Here is a 12,077-nt window from a genome sequence, read left to right as displayed (position 1 = left end):
GAGGTCCCCCACTTTTATAGTGTCATTATGTCTTCCTGCTTTTCCACTAAGTATTTAGATGCTATGGTATTCAATACATTTATCTTCAATACTGATATTAATTCAGTATGATCACTATGATACCTTTATTCAAAATGGAGTTTCCATTTTTATCTTTCTTAACCAAGTCTGTTTTTGCCTTGTCTAGGAGCATGATTGCTACCCCTGCTTTGAAAAAAATCCAGCTGAAGCATAATAGCTTTTGCTTAGGCCTTTAACTCTGAGCAAAATTTTGTTTGAAATGTATTTCTTTTTTTTGGAAGTAAAAAAAAAATCAAACTATTTTTTCATCAGACCACTAGGAAAATATGACATAGCCTTGAAAACACTGAACAGGAAGGCTATGTTAATTGCTGTAAGTAAGGGGAATTTTAGAGTAAGTAAGGTAGATTTTAGTGTGTGTAAAGTGGAATTTTGTTATTATTTCTTAGAGTTCAGTTTCCCAGGATCTATGGCCATAACAACCTCAGTTTCCCAGGATTTGTGGCCATAACACTCTCTGTTTCACAGGTATTAGATATGAGTTCCCAGGCCCATGTTCAAAACATCTCCACCATGCTTGTGCAGCATTATATAAGGATAAATAATATAAACATGTGCTGAAATTGTAAACATCCACTGCGACTGTGCAGTGAGATATAGGGATGAGGTGATGTAAACTTGTGAGGCTATTGCTGGCAATATGCCTTCTTTGTCTGATACCCTATAAAATAGGTGATCAGTGGTCGGTGAGTTGGGGAACCTTTATGGTTGAATGCACAAGCTAGGATGCTGTGCGCCTTGATCGGGCCCCACCAAGGATTGGGAGGGGGGAATCTGTGTTTGCCTCAACTGGCCCCCATAGAGGCTTGAGGGGATTTAAGGGAGCCCTCTAGGGTTGAATGCACAAGTTGTGCCTGTCTCGATTGTCCCCATCGAGACATAGGGATAGTTGCCCCACCCCCACCCTCGCGGCCCCTGCGAGAAGATTGATTAGGGAATACTTTAGGAGTTTGTAGTGCTTCCGTTACCAGCAATACTGTCTTAGAGAAAAACAGACTAGAATAAAGCTTATTGTTAACCCCTTTGAAGCTGTATTTCCTGTCTGACCAAATCAAGAGTGAACCTGTTAGAGGCTGGAGTCCAAACCTCTAGTGCCTCCTGTGTGTTATCTAACAATTGCATTCAGTAAGAAGTTGGTATAAAGAGAACAACACAATGCATGGCACTGACATATTACTCAAAGTTTTAACCAACAGTGATAACTGGATAATTGGTGCTAGCTGCCTCCTGTACTCTGGGGTAGAAAAAAGCTCTCCCTTGCAACTTGCTTCGAAGTTTAAATTGTCTTCCTACCTTTTCCTGTCCTAAGAGGGTCCTCTTAACAAGTTGTTTCTGTTGAAGAGGAAAAATTAGTAGGGCCAGGGTCAGGGATCACATCTTTTTCTGCTTTGGGGAAAACTAAGTTTCCCCCAAACCAGTCATCTACCATTCTATTAAGCAAGAGGATTAAGATTGTTCTGCAAGCAAAGAGAGGCTCTCTGTGGCCTTAACTCAAAACCATTTCATGCTAGTCTCAAAAAACACTTTAACTGAAGTGTTGCCCCTGTAATACCTTCTAGAAGGGCAAGGAAAAGTAACCTGAGCAGCAGTCCTAGAAAAGCCAATGTGAGCTTCACATGCCTGGTGGGAGGTTTCCCTTTTATGATCTTGCTTGGTGCCCCAGCTGAAACCCAGTGTGAGCAATGCCTTCATCAAAGGAAAGATCACCTGGTTGCTGCTCAGCGCTCTAATCCAAGTAGCCCTCTTTCCCTAGACTCCCCTCTGAATGCCAGTTCTTGGACTGGGGAGAAAAGCACAAATGTGTTTCTCTTTTCCAATCAGTAGTGAACTCATGGCTGCTGCTTAATGGTCGGGAAATGGTTCAATTAGGTGGATGTGAAGTTGGCACCAAACAAAAGTGGGCAGCTACCCCAGGGATTCCTACCAGATGGGAGGTAGGTTGGGGAGGAGAACTGCTAATACCTATAAACCCAACAGGTTATTCCAGCTTCTAGGAACGGAATATCTCTGAACCAGCTGAAAGCTGGTAAGGGCTTCAACAGATAGACTAGGAGTCATCTTCGCTGAAGGGATGGGCCTGGGTAGTATTGGCCCTCCATGCTACCTCCAATCCAGATCTGAGCACCAGTTTCGTCCATTTCTTCACATATGGGCTAAAATATAAAATGGAACTAACAGAGTCCAGAGGCAGATGTGAAATTCCCATAAAGGTATTCTTAAACTTGCTACCAGCCTCAATTTCTTCATTCTTAAATTTTCACTTAAAGGTAAAAATTTCCATACATTTTTACAAGTAGATCCATTCTCCCACCCCAGATGACTATTGACAATGACTCTATTTTGCAATAGATGCCAGGGAATCCTTCGTCTTCTTGGTCATGGTGGGGATGAGGCACATGTAGTCATCAATACATTTGGTCACACAGGACTCTAGCTGCCTCTTCACCTGCTGCTCCTTGCTCCCCGCATCTATCAAGTCTGGCTTTGTCATTGCAGTGCATGGTGCAGTGAGCCAGGAGATCCTGGAATTTCTCCAGTTTGCTGGTCACAAGGGCTTGTGCTGGGCCAAGGGAGCATGGCAGCATTCAATGCACTGATGAACCTGCTGCATGGAGGCCTGGGTATCTTCACAGCAGGTGGCATTGCACTGGAACATGGTACCCTGCATCTTGTGGATATTCTTCTGCTCCAGTCCTTTCACCATGGTGTCCATCGCCTCCTGTACCCAAAGCTGCTGCGACTCCATCCCCCAACACCGTGTCCTGCCCTGCTCAACCAGGGGGCTCTCGCCCAGTGTTCACATGGAGCCCCAAGAGCGACCTCGCTGCACTTGGGACTGAAATGTGTTTCTTATGAACAAATTGTTAGATTCTGCTTTCTAATCCATTCAACTCTCCCCTTACATTTTATAAGTGAGTTTATCTTATTCAAGTTCATGGTTATGACTATTGTGTATTTTCCTTCAATCTATTCACTTATTACTTTCTTGCCTCCCTTTACAAAGAAGAGGGTAGTGAATGACAGCATTAGTGAGCTATGTTTGATGCAATTGAGTGGGAGATACTTCTTGTGAAGACTTCACAGAGAGAAAAAATATAAGAATTATTTCTGGAATAAGCAGGGGCAATGAGATGATGGAATAGACCTTGGGATTTAACCTTGTTTTGTCCCTACCTGAGAAGCCTCTGTGAATTATTGGGGTACTTGGGTGGTCTCGCCACCCCACACACAATCTACTTCTCTTTCCCTTTCCTTCTCTCCTTCATTAAGAAACCAACCACAGGGTCTTAGACTTTCTTACTTTTCTTTTAAACCCCTTTCTTGATCCACCTTCTGAAGTTAGAGCTTACTTATGACTAAACCTATTAGGCTATGCTTCTTCTTATTCCCACCCCCCCCCATCCTCTCTTCCAGTTCTTTTAATATACTGTTGAACTGAATGTATTTGTGTATGTGTATAAATGTACACATGCTTCTTTGACTAGTTCAGATGAATTTCAAGTGGTTTTCACTGCCTCCCCATCTCCTTCCTTGTTGTGTAGTCTTCTACTTGTGCACCCAGATATGACAGTACTTTTCCTTACCCTCCTTTTTTTCCTATTGTATTTTTTACCTCCCTTTTCTTTCTTCTTGAAAAAGATCATTGAAACATAACACAGCCACTTCCAAGCCCTTTTTCTATCTCCTAGATCCTTGATATTAAGGTTCTGATGGGGATACTTGTTTCTTCACCTGTATTAGAATGTAAATAATTCCTCATTGTAAAGTCCCTTTCAATGGCTCAGATATTTACCTTATTGGACTTCTCTTGATTGCTGTATTTATATTTCAACTTTTCTATTCAGTTCCAGTCTTTTAATCAGTAATGCTTGGGAATCTTATTCTGTATGGAGATAGACCAGCCCCTCCCCCGACACAGAGATCATACTGTTTTTGCCTGGTAAATTATCCTTATTTGTAAGCCTCTATCTTTTGCCTTATGGAATGTTCTATTTGAAGCTCCTGTGCTTTATAGTGGTAGCAGCCAAATTTTGTTTCAACCTGACCTGTGACTCCTTGACTTTGCTTTACTCCTTTCTTGGCTGTGCTTCTGATTCTTTGAGACTTTGTGACCATGACTCAACTATCTTTTCATACTGTCTGAATGTCATCTCCTTTTTTCTGCTCCATGGGTGAGTTCCTTCTGGGGGGCCTCCATTTGGGGGACTTAACTGCTGGAGTTTGAGGCGCTGGAAACCCCAAAATGTAAGGGTACAGGGTGAATCTGCCTCAAAAAGAATTCAACTACTCAAGCCTTCTTTCAGTCAAAGTATCAAGGTTTTATTACGACACCAGTATGTCCGGCAAGATTTCTAGTAAATCTGTGAACTTGATGAGGATGGGATTGACACATACACAAAAAAGACTGTAAGACGATCTGGTTGGAATTAAGAAGAGGCAAGTAGCCTGGTGTGGGCCAGGTGCAGACAATGAAAGGAGTTAAGTGGTCAGGGAGCCACAGGAAAGTTCAGGGGCTGGGTTGCTTTCAGACATATGGTGTTTTCCTTTTAGGGGTCCAGGTTCCATCCTCCCATCATAACCACAATAGCTGTTTCATTCAACACTCAATTGTACTTCTGACTTCACCACTACCCTCCCTCTGGATACCTCCCTTCTTCCCATACTTCTTACTTCCCTTTGATCTCGTGGTTATCTTCTGATAAAATACAAGCTCCTTTAGTGCAGAGATTATCATTCTTTTTAATTGTATTTGCATCCCTTAGCATTTAGTATAGTGTCTAGAACAGTATACATGCTTAATGTTTGTTGCCTTGCGTCATTACCCCTTGTGGCTGCTTGCAGAACTTTTTGACTTGGAAGCTCTAGATTTTGGTTATGAAGCTCTTGGGACATTTCATTTTGGAGTTTCTTTTAGGAGGTGACCAAAGGATTCTTTTTGTTTTTTAATGGGGTGGATAATTGTGAAGACTTCACAGGGTATGTCTAAGGGAATAGGAGAGGTTTGGGATTTGGCCTTGTGATTCTGGAAGGTCAGGGCCTGGAGCTGTGGGCATGCCCTTCCCCCTCTCTCAGATGTTAGAAGATAATGAACTTCCTGTGAGCTATTTGTTCTCTGCTCCAGGAAGGTCTCTCCTCCCCCCCCACCCCATTTCTTCTCCTAGACTTTCAGAGGCCACCCTGGCAGTTGAGTCGCAATAGGGAAAACCCGAATGGACCGGATCAACCTTGGTCCTCTGTCTAGTTTTCGTGCCTAGACTGTAAGCCCACCTTCCAGCCAATGGTGAGAAGAGATAGAGGTGGGTGGGAATCTTTTCATTAAGAGTATAAATTAAGGCAGGTTCCCTTTTACCTCGCCTCCTCCATTATGGAGGTGTGCCCAAATCTTGCAAGGTTTGTAAAATAAATTTCCTTTTTTTCTCCTAAAGATGTCTATTATTTAAAAATCCTGTCCCATACATTTTCATTTCATCTTCTGATTCTAATCGGCTTAGATGATCTTTATTCACAATTGTTGAAATACAGTAGTCAGGCTCTTTTTCTAACATTTTTTTACTTGACCTGTTTTCCAGATCAGTTTTTAAAATAAGAAGTATCATTTTCTTTTATTTTTTTAATGTCTTTTAACTTTTATAATTTATTGTTGCCCCCTTGAGTCATTAACTTGTTTGTTGCATTCAGGGAGTGTGTGACTTGGGTAAGGTTTGGTACCGCTTCTATTAATTCTCCTTCCAAGTTTTTTCCTCTAATCTTATAATTTGTTTTATCATGGTTCTTCTGAACTTTTGAGCTCACAAGGTTGTAGCCTGATTTGTTCCAATGGTCATTCACCTAAGAGCAGGAAAGGACAAGACAGGAAAATAGCTGCGTGATATGCTGATGGTTTTATGTCATCCTTGGTGGAGAGAGTAGGCAGCTGTAGGTAGGAACCTCTCTCCCAACCTAGAGACTTAATAGCAATTGTTTGCTCAATCACCAGAAGAGAGAGATGTTATGTGTTTTATTAATGCCTTTTATATGCACTTTGTACCAACTCAGGGTTTCTTCAACACATCATAGTCAGACAGGAAACAAAGAATTCCTACATTTCCTGAACTGGGGGAAAGGCCCTGTGGTGGAAATATGCATTGCTGTGTGATACTTTAATGCTTATTAGACCCCATTTTGTGACCTGGGACCCATCTTGTAACTTTGAATTGTGTTTTAATTTTAATTCTGAATTTAAAAACTAAACTCTCCACTATGCCTTGGCTTTCTATGACTGTGTATATTGATAAGCAACTGAGATGTCTAAGGTCAGACCACTTATGCTCTAGAATAGGAGAAAGAGGAAAGGTATGATCAGAAAGTGAAATGTGCTAATTTTGGGATTAAGAAGGTACAGCATTAAGGCAGAATTCATGACTTTGAAGAAAATCATGGGCATGCCTGAATGGTTCGGAATCGCAGGATATAAGGAATTCTCTAAGAAGGCGGCAGAGGAATTAAAGCATTTATTCAAGCTCCAAAGTAGCAGACCCATGGAACAATGTCCCCAATTCAGCATTGGGGCCAAAACTTTCCAGATCAAATAAGCCTACAGAAAAATATTATGGCAGTAAGCCAAACCATACTTGTGCTTCCCCCCAATGCTAGGGCTCTCCTGTAAGATTACCCACTGGTCTCAAGTCCTTGCTTAGCACTCTCTGGTCCAAGAAGCTGGTTCTCTGGTCAGTCCTGCACTCAGTAGTGCCTGCTGCTTCGGCTTTTTTTGCTCCTCAGCTTTTATTGCTCCACCTCCTGCTTCCCCCACGTCTGCCTCTCCAAGGTCTGTTCTATCTTTTTATACAGTCCTTAGCCGTCATCCAATCAACTAGAAAGTCATTTGAGCAACCAGAACTTAGGCACCTAGTATTGGCTCTGGTTTTAGCAACTCCCCTTAGGACCATGAGGGCTTCAAGCCCACATAAGCTTAGCACCTAGTAATTAGGGGTTTGGGCCTGGGGCTTTTTACCTAGTAATAAAAGGGTATGGGCCTGGGGTTTAGCACTTAGTAAGACTTAATCAAAGAGACTTAATTAATTTATCATTCTAAAACAGTAAGAAAGTCCCACCTTAGTTACCAATGCAGAAGGCCCTGCCATGGCACAGCTACATTCAAGCCATGTGGGAACTTGGGGAATTGATCCATCAGCCCCTATAACACATTCAGCTAAAGTACAAAGATTTCTTTGTTGTGGGGATCAGAGAAGACTGCTGTGATAGTAAAGCTCCTAGAATCACCATAATAAGTATACAAAATACACCATGATAGGGAGGCCTTGTGTGCTGAAATCTGGCAGGTTACTCATACTACCCAGTATGAGTTCTGACACCCAGTTGATGGGTTCCTGCTTGGTTGCGAATTTCTTAGTTTTTGGTTAACAAAAAGAGCTGCTATAAATATTTTTGTACATAAAGGATCATTTCCTTTCTTTGATCTATTTAGAATAAGGCTTAGTATGATACCACTAGGTTAAAGAGTATGCAATTTAGTAGCTTTTGGGGCATTATTCCAAATTGCTTTCCAGAGTGGAATCACAGCTATTAGATCTTTTTAATAACAATTAAAACATTTTTTTCTCTCATTGGCTACGTCTAAAAATGTCTGTCTCATTCTGTATCTTGATTCCATCACCCATCAGGAGTTGGGTGCCATGTTTCATCGGTGGTCCTCTGGAATCATGGTGGGTTGTTGTGTTGATCAGTTTTCTTTAGTATTTTAAAAGCTGGGTTTTCTTTTTGTCTCTACAGTTATATTATTGTATAAATTGTTCTGTTAGTTCTGTTCATGTAGTTCTGCATCGGTTCATGTAACTCTTCCCAGATTTCTCTGAAACTCTGCCCTTCATAATTTTTTTCTTCAATTTTATTTTCAGTTCCGAATTCTCTCCTTCCCTCTAACCCCTACCCATCTATTAAGAAGGCTAGAAAAACAGACCACAAAAAGTCTAGTCATGCAAAACAAATTCCACATTAGCCATATTTTTTTTTAAGAAAATGTTTCATTCTGTACTGAGTCTATTTTTTTATCTAAAGGAGAATAACACATTTCATCATGAATCCTTTGAAACTGTGATTGGTGATCAGAATTACTAAGTCTTTCAAAGTTGATTATCTTTAAAATATTACTGAATGTGTAAATTATTCTGGTTCTTCTCACACCACTTTGCATCAGTTCATCTAAGTCTTTCCCGGTTTATCTCAAACTATGCCTGTCATCATTTCTTACAGCACAATATAATTTCATAATGTTTATAGGTCATAATTTATTCAGCCATTCCCAAGTGATGGGTACTCTCTCCATTTCCAATTCTTTGCCACTAGAAAAAAAAAGATGCTATAAATATTTTTGTACATCTTGGTGGTTTTTTTTTTTATTTCTTTGGTGTACAGGCCAGGGTTGTGTATTATTGGATCAAAAGGTATGCACAGTTTAATATTTTGGGGGAATATTTTTAACTGTTTTCCAGAATGGATGTACTAATTCATAATTCTATCAATAGGGCAGTAATGTACCTGTTTTTCTGTAGCCCCTTCAACATATTTTTTTTTGGTCACTGTTTCCAATCTGATGGGTATAAAATAAGACCTCAGGGTTTTTAATTTGTATTTCCCTAATTATTATTCAGAGAATTTTTTTCATATGGTTGGTAATAGCTTAGATTTCTTACATTGAAAACAGCTTGTTCATACCCTTCCATCATTTATCAACTGGTGAAATGCCCTTATTCTTATAAATTTGCATTAGTTCCTTATACACCCTGGAAATGAGACCTGTATCACAGAAACTTGCTGCAAAGGGTTTTGTGTTTGTTCCCTGCCCTGTCCCTCCCCTTCCCAATCACCTCTTTTAATGGGTATATTGTTTCCATATTCACTTTGACCTTTGGTTCCAAAAACCTGGGCAATTTTCATTTATGAATAGCCAGGCTTTTTTATCAGTTTTCAGAGATCCAGATGTTTTGGTTTTTTTTTTACTATCAATTCTTGCTTGTTGTTTCCAAAATTTTAATAATTTTATTATAGTGGAGTCATTAGCTTACTTAGTTTTCAGGGAATCTCTTTCTTGGATATGGGTTACTCCTTCCTGATGTTATTCTCCTTCTAATTCTCTCTTCCAGGGATTTTAATTCTTTATTTCTTGCTTAATTTTTTCTAGGTATTCACGGAATCTTTTTGGGACACTAATTTATTCCTTTGAGTGACCGCTTACAATTGTTACTGTGTCATTGGTGAATCTGTGGATCTACAATAATTTTTATACTATTTTTTTCTTTGATTTACTCATCTCTCCAGCTGGAGTTCCTGACTTAGAATTTTGTGCCAAGGTCAGGTTCAACCAAGTTTGGCTTTTTAGGGGAGAGGTCAGGTTATCTGCCCAGCTTGTTCTCAACCCTGAATTCCTGTGCTTGACTTCTACCTCCTGGATCTTTGAGGTTGTGATGGATCCTTAGGGAACTTTCTGGCATGTCAAGACAGAGGCCAGAAACCTTGGAGGCCCTGAGCCTGGCACGGCCTAGTCTACAAACTGCCCTGCCACTCTGGTTACTGCCTAGTCCTCAGGCTCTGCTCTGTCTTTGGCTGAACTATGAAGCTAAGGTTTTGTTTTAGCATGTCTGGGCACTCACTTTGCTAGTGGCCCCCTTTCCTATTGTCCTTGGGTGTCTGACTTTTCAATGCAATTCTAAGGTGGAAAAAGAAATCACCATTTCTTTTTTTGTTACACTTTTTTTTTTTGATGTGAGAAGGCAGGGCAATTGTGGTTAAGTGACTTGCCCAAGGTCACACAGCTAGTAAGAATGTCAAGCATCTGAGAAGGGCTGGTGCTCTACTCATTGTGCCACTTAACTGCCCCTCTAATTTGATTTCTTAATCATTATGTGGGCTGGTATGAATCCGGGTTTTTGTTGGAGTGGTATATGTAAGCTGGGCAGTGTGCTTGCTCAGGCAGCTATCTTGGCCATAGTTCAAGGATGTGATGTGGATGAGGCAGCAAAGGAGATTAAGGAGTGTTCACACAGGGTGAAAAACTACTCTATCTCAAAACCCCTTGATGTCATCTCCCACTGTCTTCCTTTCCTCTAGACCCTGACAATATGGTAGTCATCTTCACCCAAACCAACCTCATTCCACATGCCTTCACTACCATCTTCTCCCTCCTTTGCCACCAGAATGCATCCTCAACCATACCTCATGCTGAATCTTCAACCTCTCCCTATCTACTTCATATTTCCCTGTTGCCTTCAAACATTCTTAAAACCTTTACTAGACTCTACCATCCCCAAGAACTTTTCTCTCTTCTCTCCTCCCTTATCCAACAAAACTCTTTAAAAATACTGTCTATGCCACTTGTACAAAAATATTTATAGGAGCTCTTTTTGTGGTGGCAAAGAACTGGAAATTGAGGGTATGCCCATCAACTGGGAAATGGCTGAACAAGTTGTGGTATATGAATGTAATGGAATACTATTATGCTATAAGAAATGATAAGAAGGATGCTCTCAGAAAAACCTGTACTTATATGAATTGATGCTGAGTAAAATGAGCAGAACCAGGAGAACATTGTATAGTAACAGCAACATTGTCCCATGATCAACTTTGATAGACTTAGCTCTTCTCAGCAATACAATGATCTAAGACAATTCCAAAAGACTCATGATGGAAAATGCTATCCACAACCAGAGAAAGAACTATGGAGTCTGAATGCAGATAGAAGCATAATATTTTCTTTTTTTCTTTCTTGTGGTTTTCCCCTTTTATTCTGATTCTTTTTTCATAACATGACTTAGGTGGAAATGTTTAATATGATTGTACATGTCTAGCCTACATCAGACTACTTGGCATCTTGGGGTGATAGGACAGGAGGGAGGGAGAGAGGAAAATATTTGGAACTCAAAATCTTATAAAAGTGAATGCTGAAAACTATCTTTACATGTAATTGGAAAAAATAAAATACCGTTAAGTGGGGGGGGGGAGACTGTGTTGTCTCCACTTTTTTTTCTCCTTTTCTTTTTTTCTTTGTAATCCTACATATTGTTTTTTAATATTTTATTTTTTCCCCAACTGCATGTAAAAACACAACATTCATTTTAAAAATTCTGAGTTCCAAATTCTCACCCTCTCTTTCCACACCCCCCTTCCCTTGGATGGTAAACAATCTGATATAGATTATATGTGTGTAATCATGTAAAACATTTCCATGTTGTGGAAGCAAAGTAAAACTAAAAAAAAGTGAAAAATAATATGTTTTGGTCTATATTCAGACACCATCAGTTCTTTCTCTGGAGACAGCATTTTTCATCATGAATCCTTTGTGATTGTCTCGAATCACTATAATGCTGAGAATAGCTAGGTCATTCACAGCTGTTCATTGCACAGTATTGCTGTTACTGTATACAATGTTCTCCTGGTTCTGCTCACTTTACTCTGTAAGTCTTTCTAGGTTTTTCTGAGAGCATCCTGCTCATCATTTTTTATAGCACAATAATATTCCATCATAATTGTCTACCACAGCTTGTTCAGCCATTTTCCAGTTGATGGGTATCCCCTCAATTTCCAATTCTTTTCTACCACAAAAAGAACTATTATATTTTCATACAAATAGGTCCCCTCCCCTCTTTTTTTCTTATTTCTTTGGGATACAGAACTAGTAGAGGTATTGCTGGATCAATGGATATGCAGTTTTATAGCTCTTTGGGCAGAGTTACACATTGCTCTTCAGAATGGTTGGATCAGTTCACAACTCCAACAGTGCATTAGTGTTCCAATTTTCCCATATCCCCTCCAACATTTATCATTTTCCTTTTGTTTTTTAAAATTTTGGGGGAGGTGGAAAGGCAGGGCAATTGGGGTTAAGTGACTTGCCCAAGGTCACACAGCTAGTAAGTGTGTCAAGTGTCTGAGGCCGCATTTGAATTCAGGTCCTCCTGACTCCTGGGCTGGTGCTCTACTCACTGGTGCCACCTAGCTGCCCCTAT

At 40.2% G+C, this 12,077-nt stretch overlaps 1 pseudogene; it reads right to left on the bottom strand.

The window, feature by feature from the left end:
* Positions 1-2,416: 2,416 nt before the first annotated feature.
* Positions 2,417-2,827, bottom strand: LOC118837213 (annotated as a pseudogene).
* Between the last annotated feature and the right edge of the window lie 9,250 nt (positions 2,828-12,077).

This window comes from Trichosurus vulpecula, chromosome 2, assembly GCF_011100635.1.
Source record: "Trichosurus vulpecula isolate mTriVul1 chromosome 2, mTriVul1.pri, whole genome shotgun sequence".
Taxonomy (NCBI): Eukaryota; Metazoa; Chordata; class Mammalia; order Diprotodontia; family Phalangeridae; genus Trichosurus; species Trichosurus vulpecula.
This window is presented reverse-complemented; position numbering and strand designations above follow the sequence as displayed.